At 44.2% G+C, this 19,083-nt stretch overlaps 1 protein-coding gene and 4 non-coding genes across 5 annotated transcripts in view; 3 read left to right on the forward strand and 2 right to left on the reverse strand.

Moving 5' to 3' along the window:
- Nucleotides 1-19,083, reverse strand: part of LOC120948316 (dendritic arbor reduction protein 1) — a 321,415-nt gene that overhangs the window by 150,644 nt on the left and 151,688 nt on the right. The gene's annotated exons all lie outside the window — the stretch shown is intronic.
- On the forward strand, nucleotides 8,767-8,848 carry Trnas-uga (transfer RNA serine (anticodon UGA)). The gene has a single exon. It is a non-coding gene; the product is annotated as a tRNA-Ser (tRNA).
- Nucleotides 9,780-9,853, forward strand: Trnat-agu (transfer RNA threonine (anticodon AGU)). The gene has a single exon. It is a non-coding gene; the product is annotated as a tRNA-Thr (tRNA).
- On the reverse strand, nucleotides 10,664-10,737 carry Trnat-agu (transfer RNA threonine (anticodon AGU)). Its single transcript has one exon. It is a non-coding gene; the product is annotated as a tRNA-Thr (tRNA).
- Trnat-agu (transfer RNA threonine (anticodon AGU)) lies at nucleotides 11,859-11,932 on the forward strand. The gene has a single exon. It is a non-coding gene; the product is annotated as a tRNA-Thr (tRNA).

Below are 19,083 nucleotides of genomic sequence, written 5' to 3' on the forward strand. Positions count from 1 at the left end.
TTCTCCTCCCGCATGTATGTTTGGATCCAAGAAAAAGGCAATCCGTTGCCAAAATTTCAATGTTTGTTTGTACACACTCGGGCGGCAGCCTTATTGCAGTGGAGGGTAGTTCCGAGACGGAGTACGAAATCATATCCTTAGAATTGGCAGCGAAGAAGCAACAATCTGTTACTGCTAATGTCAGCTACAGCAACCCTGTCATTTTCGGTGTCCTTGCGCGCCGCACAGCGCGCGATTATCATCATCCACACTGTCGTCTTCATCTCAGAGCCTGACCTCGAGTGAACTGTGCTTTGTAGCGGCAGTGCCCCCAAAGCGAGCAATCTGTTGATAATAGGAGCTAAGATGTATGCTTGTCTTTCGGCTTCCAGCGAATGTCACAACGCCAAGAACGGCTTATTTCGATCAATTTTTATTGGTTTAAAATAGCAAAACTATCAACTTCAAAAAGCTCCAACTATTCTCTTACACTTCCTGATCCATATCAAACAGAAAAACGGAATCCATATCACCCGTGCGTCGATTTCAGCTGCAGCACCACAAGCACTCAGGTGGAAGGTAAATGCTTATCAAATTCTTTCGCTTCGTCTAGCCGCCTCGAACTAATCGTTAAATGGCTTGTCAAACTCAGTGTGTGCAGTTCTCCGCGTACCGAGACCGATGGTATAGGGGTTTGCTGGTTTGGCTTTCTATTTTCAAGCGACAAGCCTTCAAGCATCGTCTAAAGATCGGAATTGGTCGTGTACAGCCCGCACACGGTGTGGTATGGATCGGAATCGGCTGCACCAGTTGCCGAACGTATTGCAAGCAGGGAGAAGGGAGACAATATTGAGCCGCTTCCGTTACCTTTCACTTGCACACGCGTCTGGGATGTTACGACACAATACGAAGTACTGTGCTATGTGAAAACATCTGGATGTGAACAATTTGAGAATGAATTAAATGTACCAGCAAGATAACTAGCACTATTACTGTTCTTCAATCTGATTGAGAAGGCTTCCAGAAAACCGAAAATCAACTTCGGCTAAATCCATCCCAGAGGCATTTCTTTGCATCTGAACTTAAAAGAACAAGCAACTCCAGACGCTCGATAACACAAACATATACTCATTTGCACACGTCATAAACATGGCTAATCTATTGAGTTCCACATCACCGTCAGCACTCGGAGCCCTTTTGCCTAGAGAATGGTCCAATAATTAGTTAGTGAAATGGTAGTACGTTCTGTCAGTTATAACAAATAAAACTGATATCCTATCAAACCCGGCGACTCGGTGTAGCAGTACCAATTCCAGACTCGTTCGCTTTCATAATCCGCCCATCGAATTCACCCGCTATTACACACTACTACTCTCCTCTATCTCTCTATCTCTGTCTCACTTTGGTGTATGCCACAAACTCCAATAGAAAACACACACACACATATATATTGTCGTCCTCATCATGACGAGTAGTTTGCGATTACTTCAACGCCGTGGGGCCACTCCACCAGGGAAGGGAGTAAAACCGCCCATCCACCAACCCACCCAGACAAAGTGAGTGCTGGATCCTTCCTCTACCCTCCATCGAACCCTTTACGCCTCCATTTCCGATGAAAATGTGTGGAAATAAAATAGATCCTCTTGCCCGTGTGACGGCCTCCCTTTTTAGGTCTGTACTGGATCGGGTGAGTTCATGTAACTGCTTCATGTTGGAAAATTGCGAACAAAAACACACATAAGTTTAAGCTTGTTTTTCTTCTTCCCTTGGGAAGTTCTTCCAGTACTGGTAGGCGTTTGGGTCATCGGTGTTGCCGCAGTTTGCCAAAACAGTTTAAATCACGATGGGTAAGGACTTCGAACGGCTCCTTTTTGCTGTCGCTGAGTAAGGACGTTTCACACTGGGACGCACCGTGAATCCTCAGCCGCCACAGTGAAAAACGAGACGCGTTCCCTCTGCTTAGCCCGTTCAGTTTTTCAACAAAAAGTGAAATGGATAAAAATTCGAGAAAGCACATCGATTATACCATTCATTCTTCAACTGTAACAAATTTAGCGTACGAAGAAGTTGTCCAGATGTTGTTAGCCTTAAATTTTGCACCACACTGTTGTTGGCGGACGATTGGACAATCTTTAGCCTATCGTACACCGTCGCCATACGCCAGTCGTCTAGTCCTGAAAGGATCGCACGCAGTTCGGATGGGTAAACGCTCCTCTTCCTGATCCGAACGAACCGCCGTATCGCAGAGACTGGCGTCGCTAGTGCCGAGGCTACTGGTTGTTGTTACTCCAAGTTTTCCATTTTCTTCCTAATAGCACTCCCTCTCCATTGCTCCATCATTTGCCATCCATCCCTCCTCAAAACCCCGGCGGGGGCGTCCTCCATCATCGACATTCTGTTGCGTCGGCTCCATCGTTAGAGCATCGTTGGGCTGCCGTACCGTACACACACCACAGACACTGGCAAAAGGCAATGACAGTGTGGGAGAGATTGTGGGTGTGCGTGTGGGGGTGGTTTTCGGTATTTTGCTCCCGATGTTGTTGGTCCCTCTTCTTGCCGTTCCTTTGTTCTGTGTCGTGCTTGGTGTGCCTCTCCGCATTCCCATCGTTGTAAGGTGGAAGGTCACTACTGTGTTAGACAACATGAAAATGGCCGGACGGGCAAAAGCAAGGCTGAAACAGTAGCACCAGCAACAGCAGCAGCAGTATGAATTTGCGCCCATGGTTTGGTAGATTTTCATTTATTTTCACAAGCATATTTGCAACTAAATCATCGTCTGTCTGCCTGCCCCTTTTGCCGTGTGCTGTCTGTTTCCGTTCTGCTGCTAGGCATCTCGCTTCGGGTTAAATGGATAACAACAGCCAATTGTTGGGGGTTGTTGTTTTTGGTTTTGTTTTGTTGCTGACAAACGGCTTTGCTTGAGAAAAGCTGGCCGATATTGAGGAGCTAAACCCAGTCGAAATGATATGAGAATTGAATCTGCAAAATGCTATAAACTTGTCAATCACAAAAAAACGTGATGTAAATGCAAATTATAATTATATTTTAAACTCACTTCAATCGAGAGAAATACTTCTTCCTTCATTGTCTTTAGCACTTGCGCCTTTTCCACCTGGCCGCAATTTCCATACCGTACCATTTAACCATGTTTCTATTAATTTCACACCGATCCGACCCACAACGGGGCAGGAAAAATTCAATATCCCGTTAAACAAAATCATGTGCGCGAATTTCGCCTTAAACGCTTTCCCTCCACAATCCACTACCTTCACACCCGCATACAACATTCAACCAAAAAGCCAAAGTATCACGCAATCATGTTTACTTGTACTTGTATGTCCTCTGAAGAACCCTTTTTTTTGCTGAAGCTGAAGCGGTTTTTTGTCGCCGTCGTCGTCGTTATTTTACGCCTCTGTCCCTTGAGCAGCATAGCAGCAACGCGGTCGGGTCAAATATGGTAAGAAAATTGGAGTTGGAAATTTTTGCCCTTCAACTGCCACCCGGAGCAAAACAATGCAACGAAACCATACCCTTCCTCATTTTACATCAACACACTGACAATAAAGGGACGTGCTTCTGGTGGCATTTTTGGATTTTTAGTACCCACGGACATCCTCCTCGCAAGGGTGTCAGTTTTTGGCTCCTCCCCCTAGAGCACTGAGTGTGCCGTCGATTGGCGTTTTCCGGAAGAACCGGAACAACCAACCACCCGGAGTGGATTGTCCTTAAGAGCCGATTGTCGGGGAGCCGGACGGGCCCTGGGTAAACGTTCTTTTCACAGGAAGCACTGTTTGTCTTTTGGTTGTTAAGTGAAGAGAACGGGTAAAATCTTCCCTTGATTATCGGCTGTAATTAGAAGTACAAGTGTATCGAAAGGTTCAATTCGGTTTGATTTGTTTGCTATTTGAACGACTGCAATGAAGCACGAACGCCAAGCAATGAATAATTTGGGCAACAATTGTTTAATTCATAATAAATTGCTGGGTTTATTTAACAGTCAAAAGTCAATGTGAGCTCCATAAGTAATTAAAAAGACAAAGCAACGAAACTAATACATTTTGTCATCCCCTAAAGTCTCCACATTATAATCTTTCCTGTTCATTCACAACTGAAAGGCGACGACAAAAAGGGAAATACCTTCCCGCACCCCGTAAGTTCCGGACGTCGAGGAAAACTTCGAACAAAGAAAAATCAATGATGCTTCTTGATGCCCCCCCTTCATACCGCCAAAATGGCTAAAAATAAAAGTCCAACTATGCGATGTAAACAAAGCAAAACGTGTCCATAAATACTCCACCACTAGGCGAACTTGGTCCAACGGTGGTGGAAGTATTAAAAATAGTTCCCATCTGTGAGAGTGTGTCTGCGTGAGTGTGTCTGCGTGTGTGTATGTGTGTGTATATTGAAAAGGAGTTGTTTTGTTTTAGGTTTTGTTTCTCTCCATTGCGAGTAAAGCGACACACCAGAAGGAACGGAAATGAATGAGAGAGCATATTCAGTTCCACCCACCTTTTGGCACATGCGGATATATTTAACACGCTATCGGTTTGAGCGGGCGGTTTTTTTTTCACACGGCTACTGTGAAAGATACATTTTCCTAAAAATATATTCCACAGAAAAGTTTAGCCTGGCTGATTAGCGCACATTTTCTAACCTCAGGAGAGATAACAACAATTGGCATGATTTGTTACCTGTTCGTCTCCTCCTGACGCTTCCTTTCTGCCAAAACACGCTTCAGAGCAGATGAAAATCAGCTCCAAAATATGCGCGGGGCAAAGGAAAGCGTTAAACTTCACACGGTACCGGAACATTTTTTGGAAAGTCGAAAATTTGCCAACACACAAAGTAACAAAATTGGTGGCAGCATTTTTTCACCATTCTCAAGAGACCAAAAAAAAACAATAACAATAATAATAGGATAAATGACTGCAAGCTATCTTCACCGCTACCTCGTTTCCTACCGAACGGGAACGAAACAGAACGCATTCAACCTCCCCTGCAGCAATACAAACACGCAAATCTCAAACCGACCAACCCGCGTGGAAGAGAAAATTGCGACTTACGTTGAACAAAAAAAAAAACCCGATGAACATCAACCGCTTCTCGGGAATCTTCTCTCCCCCTGCCTGGATGGGCTGTGGAAAATCATGATTAAGTAAAATAGAAACAGAACTCCGCCACCACCACCACCTCAGCACGTGCGCACAAACACGTACGCACGCACCATAGATATTAGGGCGGGCCGTTCATCAAACCCAGCACAGGAGCGCGTAAAGACAAGACAAGAGTTTTTATGGTCGAAACAATTCATCACAGCGGAAAAGTTTTCAACAAAAAGAAGAAGAAGTAAAAGCAAAGTTTTTCCTTCCTTATCCCATGTTGGAGGTAATGTTGCGAGTGGGGGGAGGGGGGCATGGGGGCTGTTGATTAAGCTGGAATGTTGGTAACAACAATGACAACAACAAAAATGAAGAAAAAAACACTGACGTCCTCTTGGAGATGGTGGTACTTGAGAGAATTTGATGTCTCAAAATCCGTCCAACACAAGGAGATTTGATGTGTATAAGGGATACGAGGCGCGTACACGGCAAACTGTCACATCAAACGCATGTGGTGAGACAGGGCTACAACCAAACAGGAAGGGAGAATTATCATGAAACAATAACGGGGGTAGTGCAACAAACAATTAAAGCTACTTAGCTTCAACTTTTATGCTTGTGAAGTGAACTTCACTTGCAAAGATCCGTGATTGAGAGATGTTGAAACACACATGACAGGCTACCGATTACAATAGCCGTCATCACAACAATTATATTTCTTGTCACGGTGGTGCATGCTTCTTGGTGTGCAAACCTTAGAACATAGACGCCAGGCATTGCGGGCTACTTTGGTCACGAAAATCTACTTTTTTATGCTCCTGATTGACCTCTCAGGTAACGTGAACTGTCAATACCTACGTTCCCAAGATCTACACATTCCTATAATCTGCCAATAACGCAAATGATAAAAAGCTTCAACAAATACCAAAGGTTCTTTGACTTCAACATTAGTATAAACCAGTTCAAAAAACAATTGCCTTTATTTCCTCATTAATTGTGCTGTAGCTAAGTTTGTAGATAAATTAAGGCTTTATTATATAAGTAAAAGTGTCCCAGCAACCCTATGCAAGATACAAAATGACAAATAAAAAAATAAACAAATAAATATACATCCAGTATTAAATCGGCAGTGTATTTATTTTCCGTAAAGTAACTATAAACGTGAATATATGCAAAAATGCAATGAAAATGTCTCAGAACACAATTTTGAAATTAAAATATGCTCATTTGTTATTCGTATGTACGAAGTTGCCCATCATTTCGTTGCACTTTTATCCCAAAATCTCAACACTTTTCGGCAGTACGATAGTTTTTCAAAAATTGTCGAAGAAATACTGCAGTCCTTGACGATAATTAAAACAGTTAAAAAATTTTACAGCCTATATGGAATAAAAGCAAATAGAAACGTTCTACTTTACTTATCTCCCTTTCTCGCCTTCTACATAAAACCAAAAAAACAATACCGATCGATATCAGTGTACAAAGCATAACAAACAAAATTGATGCTTGTGTACCCATCCGCACCGGAAGCGGGAGGGCACACGGAAGCCGTGTGAGTGGCTGCACCACCGCAGCAAACCCAACTGCTGCACATCACCTCCCCTTTCCGCCCTCTTTTGCACCGCAACGCAATCCAACAGACGGACAACACTTCGACATTGACCTTTTTACCGTTGCTTAAGATAGTTTGCTTCGATTAGAGCTCGAACGGAACGGAAGACAACTCTCGTCCGACGGTGCTGTGTGACAGGAAGTATCCATCGATTCCTCAACTCCGTGCGGGCGGCGTTTCTGGTTTCTGCCCAGTACCAGAACAACAAATGCACATTGGCGCTTGCACCACCGTACACACCACACACCATCATCGAGCGTCTCAACCGATTCCACCAACCCCGGAGAGAACACCGAGAGAATGCACTTCTGTCAAGATGCAAATGAGCCAAAATAAGTAATGACACGCACGGAAAACAAATCGAACAGCGCACGATAGAAGAGACAAACAACAATTCCACACACACACACGCCAAATACTGAAAAGGGGCGACGAAAAGGGCAGTAGGGAAGCATTAATCTTACTGTCGTTTCGTGTGTGCATGTGTGTGTCTCGATGGTCGGGGGATATGATGTGGCGTCACACGTGTGCGTGTGTGTGTGTCGATGGAGACAAGGAGCCCCCTGGTTCGGGAGGTTATGTTTATGAGCGCTATAAAAATCGTCACCGAGTCGTCGCCTTTCGTTGTTCAACGCGGCGCGCTGGAGGGAAAAACGAAGACAAATTATTGTGGCACGGCTGCTGGTAAGCGAGGCAGCAGCAAAGGGGAATGGCCCCCGTTTGGGCGGGGGTCGAATAAATTAGATACAATCGCGTATCAAAGCGCGCCCGCGCACTCGACGGGGTTACACATGGGGTTTTGAAACCGTTTCTTCACGCTCAAAAAAAATTAAAACAAACAGAAAAATGGACAGCCATACGTTGCGACGATGTAAACCACTTGGGAGTGTAACATTAAATCTGGCATTGGGCTAGATCAATCACAATCGATCAACATGCATTTAGAGATTGTTCAATCGACTTTGAAAACGAATAGTGATGGGATACCTTTTTCCACGTGTCTAGACACGTGTAGCAGTTAGCAGACATGAGAAATTTGAGTTTGTAATATATACAAACAAAATACTAACAATATTGAAAACGCTATTAAAAGTGATGAAATGACTTTCAAACTATAGCCTGGAAGCAAAACGATCAATCTCGGACGCGCAAGATGTTGTTTACCCAGCTAGTGGAAGATTTCTAAGAATGGTGACGTATTTTCTCTCTCTCTCTCTCTCTCTCTCTCTCTCTCTCTCTCTCTCTCCCTTGTTCTCTCCGGTACGGCGTTTCTTATCTAAAACACATCCTACAAATGGTCCGAGCGATGAAACGACGAGCGCATAATTACGCTTCTCCCTTTTACTTTCACCCTCCTTCCACTCGCTCCTAACCCCCCCCCCCCCCCCACCCCCCATCCCATCCCTCGCGGACACATAATCGTTTACGCTTTATCATTTTTCCGCCCGGTCAAATCGGACGCGCACTCAATCAATTAGGGATGAGAATGGGAAAACGATAAACGCGAGCGTGCTTTTTCCTTCCGCTCTCGTCCTGCCTACCCCTTCTCGCTGGTGCTAGTAGCTGGACGGAAAATTAACATTTTTATCCCTTGCCGTCCATGTCGTCCCCTCCCTTTCTCGACAGAGACTCTCGCTTCTTCTTGTCAAACACCACCCCTCCTTCGATTCGGTGGATTTCATTTGAACGTTCTTCTCTCCCATATGCCCATCATCCATCCCCTTATTTGTCGCGTAACTTTACGCGGCGCCGAGATGTGACCTTTTTCCCGCGACATTATTCCCCCTTCAACGCCTGCTAAACGAGCGAGAGCGAGAGATAGAGACAAGCAGAACGATATGGTTTAAAAGCACGGTGGAGAGCACGGGAACGAAAAACGAATGAGAAAACAAGAACAGGAGGAGAAGACGGGGATGAACAACATTCAAGCACGCTTGAAATTAATTTTACGCTACACAACTACACGCCTCCGGCTTCAGCCACGTGCTAGGAATGAAATTCGACCGCTGGCTAAGCCATATTGCAAACAACGCACAAAAAGTTTGTATAGTGCATTGAGTGCCTGCTCTCACATCTGCTGTGGTGTCCGAGCGGTTAAGGAGATGGACTTGAAATCCATTGGGTTCTACCCGCACAGGTTCGAATCCTGTCTACAGCGTACTTTCTCCTTTTTTATCGAGTTCGACATTCACAATGCTATTCTTCTTCGCCTTCACTGGCCGCCGCCCTTTAACGCTCGTTTTGCTTGGTTGCCGTTGGCTTTATTCTCTGTTGCAATGTGGTATAATATTAACATTGACAACATGTAGATAACATTTTGCATTTGCAAATACATTTGCTGTATGCGTCGCTCAATATTAAATACTTCCGCAAAATTTCATCTTTGTCTCCCATCGTTTCAACGCAACAAGAACACGCCGACAAAAATGGGTGAGGGGTTACCCTCATCCTCAGTGCTCATTTTCATATCGGATTATTTATGCTCCGTCAAAGCCGTTCTTTCTGAATAAAAAAAAAAAAATTTATGCTCCGTACGTGCTTGGTCCCCTCGTGCTTAGCAAGAAATCGATATTTGGCATGCAAGCAAAAACACACACACACAAGCACCAAATGATAAGAAGCCCAACTTTTTATTTCAATCTAGTTGTTTTAAGACATTCATAATTCTGCTTTGCTTTGCGTTAAAAGTATCACCACTATCTCTGCCTATCTCTCTATCCCTTCATTCCAAACATATATTCATTTCACGTCACGCACCAACAACAATTGGTTGATTAGAGAGATCCAAATAGAGCTCTTATTTACTTTATTGAATGGTATAATGCTCCTATGCCGAAGGAATTACGAATTACCGCACACAACGCCAACAGAACAAGCATCGCAATGAAGTTCCCCATCGCACAAACGCAATATCCATAAGGAGATCGTTTCGTATACGAAGCATAGCGTAATCGGAGGGGAAGAGCCGCCCTTCTATCATTCCACACAAGTTGGTGTGCGTGTTTATCATCGCATGGCGACTCGAAACATTCTAATCAATGTCGTATGCACTGCTACTATACGCCATTATATTTCACTCACGCACACATGGCGCCGTGGCTTAGTTGGTTAAAGCGCCTGTCTAGTAAACAGGAGATCGTGAGTTCGAATCTCGCCGGAGCCTATCACAGAACAACTATCAGGGTCTGTGAGAACTTTTTTAATACAATACTACGTTATGATATGACACACGAGGTATCTCATTTACAGGGTTTCCCACGATTTATTGGTCAGTTCCCATGATTTTTTGGTGCGTTCCCACGATTTTTTGGTCGTATCCCATAGATTTTTGGTTTGTTCCCATAATTTATTGGTATTTTCCGATTGGATATCAATACAATTGCACCAAAAAATTCTGGGAAACGACCAAAAAATCGTGGGAACGCACCAAACAAACATGGGAACCCACCAAAAATTGATGGGAACCAACCAATAAATCGTGGGAAACCCTGTATTCTTCTCCCCTATTTTTCAAACATGCTGAGAGCTGGTCTGGCTGACCAATTTTCCTATCGAACTAATACAGTCAACTTGTACATCTACCAAACACATCCGAGAACATACGTTTTACCATCTATATTGTCTACATTTCCCACACTCATTACTTGCAAACATAAAAGCAAATATTTCCATGACATTATATCGCCCATAAATTTGCTAAATAACAATAACTTACTCCTTAAATCTAAACAAAGCCCTACATGGATATGCATGTTGTTCACATCAAAATGTATCTATATGCTTTGTCAAACAATTTTTTCCGTAAGGAGAAGCCATCGACAATCTAACGCATATACTGTCCGTAAATCGTATAAATGAAAATCAAATTCACCCGATTTCTTTTCGGTTTAATTACTTAACTTAAAAACGAGCCACAAAATGAAGCTGTACAAAAAAAAAAGTTTTACAGAGCGATCATCAATTGTGACACTCTAGGCTCCGGCGAGATTCGAACTCACGATCTCCTGTTTACTAGACAGGCGCTTTAACCAACTAAGCCACGGCGCCAGGCATCTCCTTTCAGCACCAACTCATTATTTGAATATAACCTCACTTCATGCATGTTGCGCCTAAAGACCTGCTTCACCGCACCACTAGCCCAAATGTCACACAACGATCCACATTTTCACTATTCATAGATTTTTTTTCTTTCTTGATCGCTGATGTTGTTTGAATAAGAATCTAAGTCTAGAGCACCATCGGAAAAATGAGATTAATTATATATTTGCTACTCGACCTCGTGTAGTTTGTTAGTGTTGTTATTTAAGCATTATTGTTACTCCTCATAAAAATCTCTACACATATAAAAATCCCGTGTCACGGTGTTTGTTGCCAGCACCCTCCGCGAAACTGCTGGATCAATATCAGCGAAACTTTGCGCACACCTTATGATGGCATCTAAATAGATTTTAAAACTTACAATATTTTCAGATGTTACGCTTTAAATTAATTGCAATTTTCTATCTCCCATACATAGAACAAGATTGTTTATGTTGTTGTATGCAGCACTTTGAGACTCGGTGCGTAGCCGTTTACGATGTTGTCTCAAATATCCCAATCAGCAAGCAAAGCAGAGATGGTATATGTTATTATTCTATTTGGAATGTGGAACTAGGTTTACCGGGCCAGTTAGTTTTATATCAAATAGCTTTTCACAAAACAAGTTCGTAGTGTGATGAATGAGTCACTAGAACCGATTAAATCCGTTATGCGATAGTATTATTTATTTATACAGTTTAAACATATACGAAAATACACAGAAACAACGCTTCGGGTTTACAATTGATAGCAACCTGAACACCAACAAACTCGGACAAGCCAAGAATGTATATTAGCGGCGATGAGGTAGCCATCAGTTAACGTTTTGTGAATTGTACATAACCACAATCCGTACAATCAAAATGAAACAACCATCCCCTCGCTTATTTACGCACCTCAAACACAACGCATGTAAACAAAAACAACAATCCGAACATGTTATATGACTAATTTACCATTTATGTATTGGTTGCTTGAGTACCTCATCGAAAATTTTGTATTTTGTCATACCCTTGAAGCAACGCAATTCGCTTCCAGCAGGTCGAAGTACACAACACAAAATGCAGTTTATTTCTCCCCTGCACACAACTGGCGCCGTGGCTTAGTTGGTTAAAGCGCCTGTCTAGTAAACAGGAGATCGTGAGTTCGAATCTCGCCGGAGCCTATCGCCATCCCGCACTGCCGTGTGAGAGATGGCGAGTAACTTTTTATTTCTTAAATATCAATAAACATTACTAATCGTTCTAATCCAGGTATCTTCAACACTTTTGAAACATTTTTTCTTTTGGATGAAGTATTACACTTCCAAACAGTATTACTCTTACGAAAACTCTTATATTCCCCCAGCTCTCCAGTAACGTCACAACTTTCATCAAATTCCCTTGTGCTTGAAGAAATTAATTCAATACTATTGATCCAACTTATCACGTCGCCGACCCGGGTTAAACACCCGGTCGTACCCACTTTAACCGTCTGCGACCTCACCCCAACAATGTGTGCGTGTGTGTGTTTGTTATGTAGGTGTATACGTGTTGAATGGTTGGTTTTAATCATGCTCGAGCACAACAACTTGAGAAAGGACACACTGCAAGCGACCGTATCGTAGGACAGTAACACCAATAACCTAGAAAAATCCACAGCTGCTGAACCGTTTTTGCTCACTCTTAGCGGAATGTCGGGCATCAGTAGCACGAGCATACACTGAAGTCCTTTTCATCCCCTAACGTCTCCTACTCCATCCTCAGCTTGCCATCCTCCTGTGTTAGAGCAAGAAACAAATTCTAACACTTTTTCTATTATTTTTTGTTTTTTTTTTTTGTACACCATCGTCTGCCGGTTGAGAAGGTCATGCAACGGTGACGAACAGATCTCGGTGAGCGAGGCGCAGCGTTCGATGCAGCAGAGGAGAAAAGCTTGGCAGAACTTTTGCCCAGTGATGCTGCGCTGCCGCCAGGGGAAGGTCCACAGGGTACACCGCAGGGTGGATGGATGATGGTGGTGCGGAGAAGAACGTGGTCGTTGCTTTGAAACGAGATCGTCCAAACGGAAACAGGTCTTGCCATTGCTCGCTCGCCGCCCATCGTTGCTGGGATGGGATTTGGTTTCGCAGACTTTAGAGAGAGCGGGTGAACAAACCAGACGGCAAAAGCCCGACCGAACCCCGAAACTGAACAGTCTCCGAAGCATCGCTTAGCGCTAACGCTAACTAACAGGATGAAGACGACGGGAAGCAAGTGTCTGCCAGTGGGGACAACAAACCAGACAGAGGTGAGTCCTCTAGCATAAACCCAAAGGAAGGAAGCTGCTTTTCCGAGGGAACGCGAACGGCTCTGTGTTCCAAAAAAGCAAAAAGAAAATTAAACGATATCCGCCGTTGTTGTGTGCAGGTGAGAGAAGATGGATACAGTTCTTCAAACAGAGGACAAGAGTGTTGTTGTTGGTTCAGGATTTCATTTGACTGACACGACAACGATACACAAGTAACACGAGATGGATGATGCTGCCTGCCCAGATGGAGGATTGCATCCCCAGCAGCACAGCAGCAAGAACAGCATGGAAACATGTTGAAGAACAACAACTCTCCTCGCGTGTGTGTGGTGTGCAACCCTCGCGCACCTGTTGTAGTGGCGCGTTGGATTTTTTGTTGCTGTAAGTTTTGAGTTCATTCTGGCATCCCTTCGTCCCAGACTGCGCATTTTCGATGAAATGATGTCAATTACATTATGTATCGTGTTGGTACATTCACCGTACAGAAAACGGAGAGCTGGATTTGTGGTCGAACAGATGGGAGCAGTTTGAAAGCTGATGAACGACACAAACTCAGAGAACCCATTATTCCCATTTCAAAACCGTTCGAAAAATGGCTCACCAATAACGTGTTCAGTTTACATACTTTTGGCTGACACTCGTTGATATTGAGGATTAATGAAATGCTCTACACAACAGCCAACTCAACGTACAAAGGGAAGTTAGAAATCGTCCCAGAACATTGTACAAATTCGAAAGAGAGTAGAGAAAAATCCTGAAATATTAGTCAGCCATGGTACTACAAAACCGAGCACCGTGATTGAAAAGTCAACGATATGGAGGTATCTTTCCTTCAAATAAAAGATGGGAAGGGAAATCCCACAAGTCAAGAAATTATAAGAGTTTGCAGGTATCAAAACAACATTGGCACGATGGCATTAAAGCTGATCCTAAATATAGTTAATGCTGCATAACCCATAGTGTATGCTTACTTAAAGTGCAATACCTTAATCAATGAATAGTTGAGCAACATTATGAATGATGACATTAGTTCGTTTTCGAATTTAAAGCACTTTCTTACATAACCTTGATAGATGTTGGTGTTGATAATATTATTTAAATGTAAAAAAAAGTTCACTTGTACTATTCTTTTCACTGCGTTGAACAGCCAGATATACCTATTACCAACTGTTACCCTGAATAAACCCCCCCCCCCCCCTCCTCTCGGACACCTCCCATTGACAGAGTCCTCTGTTCAAGAGTCCTTCACTGAATGAAATTGTGTGGAAATTGTAATAGCTGTAAACCTTGACAATACTCTTCTCCTACGGGTCACACACACACCATCCCTTCGCAGCAAAAGGCGAGCAATCAAATTTAACAAGAAATTTCACACATCCGATCCGAGTGCTTTCTCTCAACCCTAACAATACAATTTCCCAAACATAAAACTACCCCCTCGCTTTTTGTTCCGTCATCGTGAAATCCTTTGAAAGGACTGTCCCTTCAACCCTGACTCATAGGATCTGCCTTCACCCTTAGTGTAAATTGTCTATGTCGGCATTTTCATCCTTTCTTATCGTTGGGGAGTTTTCTCGAGGTTTTTTTTGCACCGTTTTTGTCACCAACAATTGCATAATACGCTTCACCATGTCTTGTGTGAGTGTGATCTTCCCAAAAAAAAAAACGAGGGAAACAACCATCGTAATCAACCAAGTTACTTACCCGCTATAAAACAGGATTTCGGCACGGCCCCTTGTCGCTTCTGCCGGTACCGGTACGGCCAACGTACTGAAGGGCAGCAGTAGAAAGTAGCACCTAAAACGAGACTTAACATCACTAATCAACATTCGTCGTGGGAAAAGTTAAGATGCGGTACGCGTCCAAAAGCTCCCCCATAAGCCCTCCCCAGCTTACTACCAAACACCCGAAATGGACAATTGAGTTCAAAAAGGGATATCAACATCCCGCGCCATTGATGGGAGGGGGGAGGAAATCACGTGAAAACTATACTACCATTACACTGCCGAATGGTGACACCCAATGGAATTTAGTAGCAAAAGAGGGAAGATTGTCAAACGCTCGTTTATCCCTTCGCTAGTGGCAACAAAGCGCAGGACAACAATGCAGAAGAAAGGGATGTGTTTGAGATATCATCCGTGTGAGCTGCAGCCCGTCTCCGGAAGCTGGATGGCTTGTACACGCACGTTCTGTGTGTGTTTGTGTGTTTTTGGCCATAAATCTTGCTCGCATTAACCCGATTCCAAACCCCAAATGATGGTTCTCTCTTTGGTGTCCCTGCTACATCCATTGGACACATGTTACATGTCACGTTCTTGGTCTGTTGTGGCCATGCTTATCATTTCGATACGTGTAATCGATGCCGGCGTGTACAGTTGCAACCGAATGGCTACGGCAACGAACGGTAGCATCCTTCTGCCCTCATCAGTACATCCAATCACCTGCTGGCGACGTTGCATACATCCAGCCCGAGCCGAGCGCTTTTCACTTCATTTCTCAGTGAAGATTTTGGTCAACTTCCAATGTCACAGCGAATGACCATCTGGCAGCGGGGCCTATAGCTTCCCGGAGTTGCAAACGAGTGTCGGCACATCTTCCTGCCACTCTGCACCAATTAACCATCCACCACAAGCACCACCCCGCCCGTCAATACAACAGGTGTGATTGAGTGCATCGCCTAGCAACCGTTCTTAAATGCACCTAAAACGAAAAGAAGCAACAAAGCAACTGTTGAAAATTGTCCCTTTTTGTTTGGGCCAGTGGACACGATGCTCGGAGCAATCATACCTTTCACACCCTCTCTCGCCAGGCCGGCGGGTGTGTGTGTGTGTGTGTGTGTGTGTGTGTGTGTGTGTGTGTGTGTGTGTGTGTGTGTGTGTGTGTGTGTGTGTGTGTGTGTGTGTGTGTGTGTGTGTGTGTGTGTGTGTGTGTGTGTCTGTGTGTGTGTGTGTATGCGCCGTACCTCAAAGCGGCAGAAGAACGAATGCGTCATAATTAACGGCCCGGCTGGCGTGTGCCCTCGAAGAACCAGAGCAGCGCAAGAACAACAACAAGCATGCAAATTATGGCGGAGCTGGTGTGCCGGGAGCACCGGGACCATCGACAGGGAAGTGTGACGCACGCAAGCCTTCTACCGATGACCGATCGACGACGACTACGATGACAGCTTGCTAATGAGACGGTTTGGAAGGGTTTAATTGAGATTACTTACACACTTTTCAATTATGTCCTCCGGTCGGAAGATCGATGCTGGACAGATGATGATGTGCGAAACACTTGCCCGTGCCGGGAAGCTTGCAGAATTGTTCAATTGTGGACAACTACACGCACAAGAACATGCAACTTCTACCTGTGATAGAAAACAGACTTTTTACTACAAATATACAAGCTAATACACCGCGAATCGAACAAATCTGTGACTATTCTATCACACGCTATGTTTTCCCATCGTTGGCTGTAGATCCAGACCTGTTTTAATGAATAATTTTCCTCCAAATGAAGACCGTTTGGAAGCACAAATATTCAAACCAACTGTGTGGACGCCTTTGCACAATGACAGCTCCGGTTGAATCAACACAATCAATTGTTAGCAACTGTCAACCGGGGTGCGTCTGTAGTGGTGCGATGATCCGAGGGGAAGTAATCGAGTAGTCACAGTTCGATTGTCTATTAGTTTGTGAAAACGCGTTCCTCTTCCGGCTTGGGTATTGTTGTGGTCACGAAGTGGAAGGCTCCCTTTATTCGGCGTTAAGAACGTATGCAGCCACTGAGTGACTGATGAGCGGTTAGCAGACGAGAGAGCGCCAGACGCTCGTGGGACACCGTCGGGAACGCAAGGGCTGATCGTGTAATAAAGTATTGTGTATTGTTTATTACGTGTTCGGTGTAAATATAAACTGTGTATACTCTCGGCCATCCGAACACAACAGTGGCGACGAGGAAAACAAAATAGACTTTTGGGAGTTTTTTTTCGAGTAAAGTTTACGTGTTATGCGTGTGTCAGTCATTGCTATAACTCTCGTGCTAGCGTCGCGCGTGTGTATGTGCGTCGCGTGATCGTGCCGCGTCTCGGGTCGTATTTAATTTGTTTTATCGGGTGTTCTGTGCGTACTGCAACAATTCCTTCGTTACGGAAGCGGAGAAGAATGAACAGCCCAGGAGATCAGCCCCCATCGGAAGAGCAGCGTCGAGCATCGCAAAAATTGGTACAGCGTTCCCGGTGCAGCAAGTATGCCGCAGCAGCCGCAGCAGCCATCATTAGTAGCAGTGCCACCAAATCTACAAAGTGCAATGCCCTCAGCATACCAGAATCCAGCGCCATCGCAGAATTTTGTTGAAGGGTCATCGCACCAAGCAGCGTCATCGCACCAAGCAACGTCATCGCACCAAGCAGCGTCATCGGAGCAAATGATGCAACTGATCATTTTAATGCAGAAACAGATAAGCCAACTCACATTAATGCAAAATAATTCGGCAACTGCCAAGCCCCCAGAAAATGTATTAACTTCCGCACCTTTTGCAGAGCAAGTACTCGATTCTTTATCGCACCACATAAAGGAGTTCCACTACGAGGAGGAAGCAAAAATGACCTTTGCTTCGTGGTTTGCTCGATATGAGGATTTGTTTGAACGAGATGCTTCAAGGCTGGATGATAGCGCAAAAGTGCGGCTCCTCATAAGAAAACTGGGCGCAGCAGAATATGAAAGATATGCCAATTTCATATTGCCAAAGAGTTGTCGTGATTTTTCGTTCAGCGAAACGATAAAAAAGCTGTCATCGTTATTCGGAGTGAAAGAGTCATTGTTGCATAGGCGTTATAAATGCTTGAACCTAATGAAACGACGTAGCGAAGATTATCTGGCATATTCTTGTCGTGTGAATCGAGCCTGTGTAGATTTTGAAATTGGAAAATTAACTGAAGAACAGTTCAAGTGTCTGATATACGTATGCGGACTGCGGGACGAAGAAGACGTCGAGATTCGAACACGTCTACTTGGAAAGATCGACGACCGAAACGACACAACACTGGAAAGTTTAACAGCAGACTGCCAGCGTATTTTGAACTTAAAAAAAGACAGTGCTATGATCGAGAAAGCAGCAACCGAACAAGTTTTCGCTGTGCAAAAGAAAACTGACGAACCAAAGTTTTCTGAGCGCCAAAATTTCCAGAGCAGAAAGCACGAATATAAGCGTCCTCAAACCCTACCTGGAAGAAATTGCTGGCTTTGTGGAAAAAATCATTGGGCGCGTGATTGTCCTTTTAAGTCGAATGTGTGTCGTGTCTGTAAGAAAAAGGGTCATAGAGACGGTTACTGTCCAAAACCGAAACGTTATTCAGATAGCCCAACATACAGAAACAAGTTTTCATCACGAGTGGTTTCGGTGAATACAACTAATGTTCAGCAAAGGCGAAAATATATCAATATTTTTATAAATAATGTAAGCACTCGATTGCAGTTCGACACAGGATCTGATATAACGATCATTAATCGAAACGTATGGCAACGTCTTGGAAAGCCTGAACTAAAACGAACAGTTAGCGCAAGAACAGCATCAGGAAGCGGACTCTTTCTGTTAGGAGAGTTTGAAGCGAATGTTACCATCGGAAGCGTAACTCATGTGGCTACTTTAAGAGTAGCACCGGCAGACATACTATTGCTCGGAACAGACTTAATAGACCTGTTCGCACTTGGTTCTACCCCCATGGATGCTTTTTGTAGGCATATTTCATCTGAGGATTACTCTAAGACGGTTGAGCGGAGATTTCAAGAGGTCTTCAACGGCATGGGTCTGTGCACAAAGGCTAGTGTAAAACTGCAGCTGAAGGAAAACGTTCGTCCAGTATTTTGCCCAAAGCGACCGGTAGCTTATGCAGTACAGGAGTTAGTCGACAAGGAACTCGATCGACTAGAGCAGATGAGCATAATATCTCCAACGGATTACTCTGAATGGGCAGCACCTATCGTCGTCGTCCGCAAGGCAAACGGCAGCATTCGGCTTTGCGGGGACTACTCAACTGGACTAAACGACGCGTTGCAGCAACATGAG

This window comes from Anopheles coluzzii, chromosome 2 (genome assembly GCF_943734685.1).
Source record: "Anopheles coluzzii chromosome 2, AcolN3, whole genome shotgun sequence".
In the NCBI taxonomy this organism is placed as follows: Eukaryota; Metazoa; Arthropoda; class Insecta; order Diptera; family Culicidae; genus Anopheles; species Anopheles coluzzii.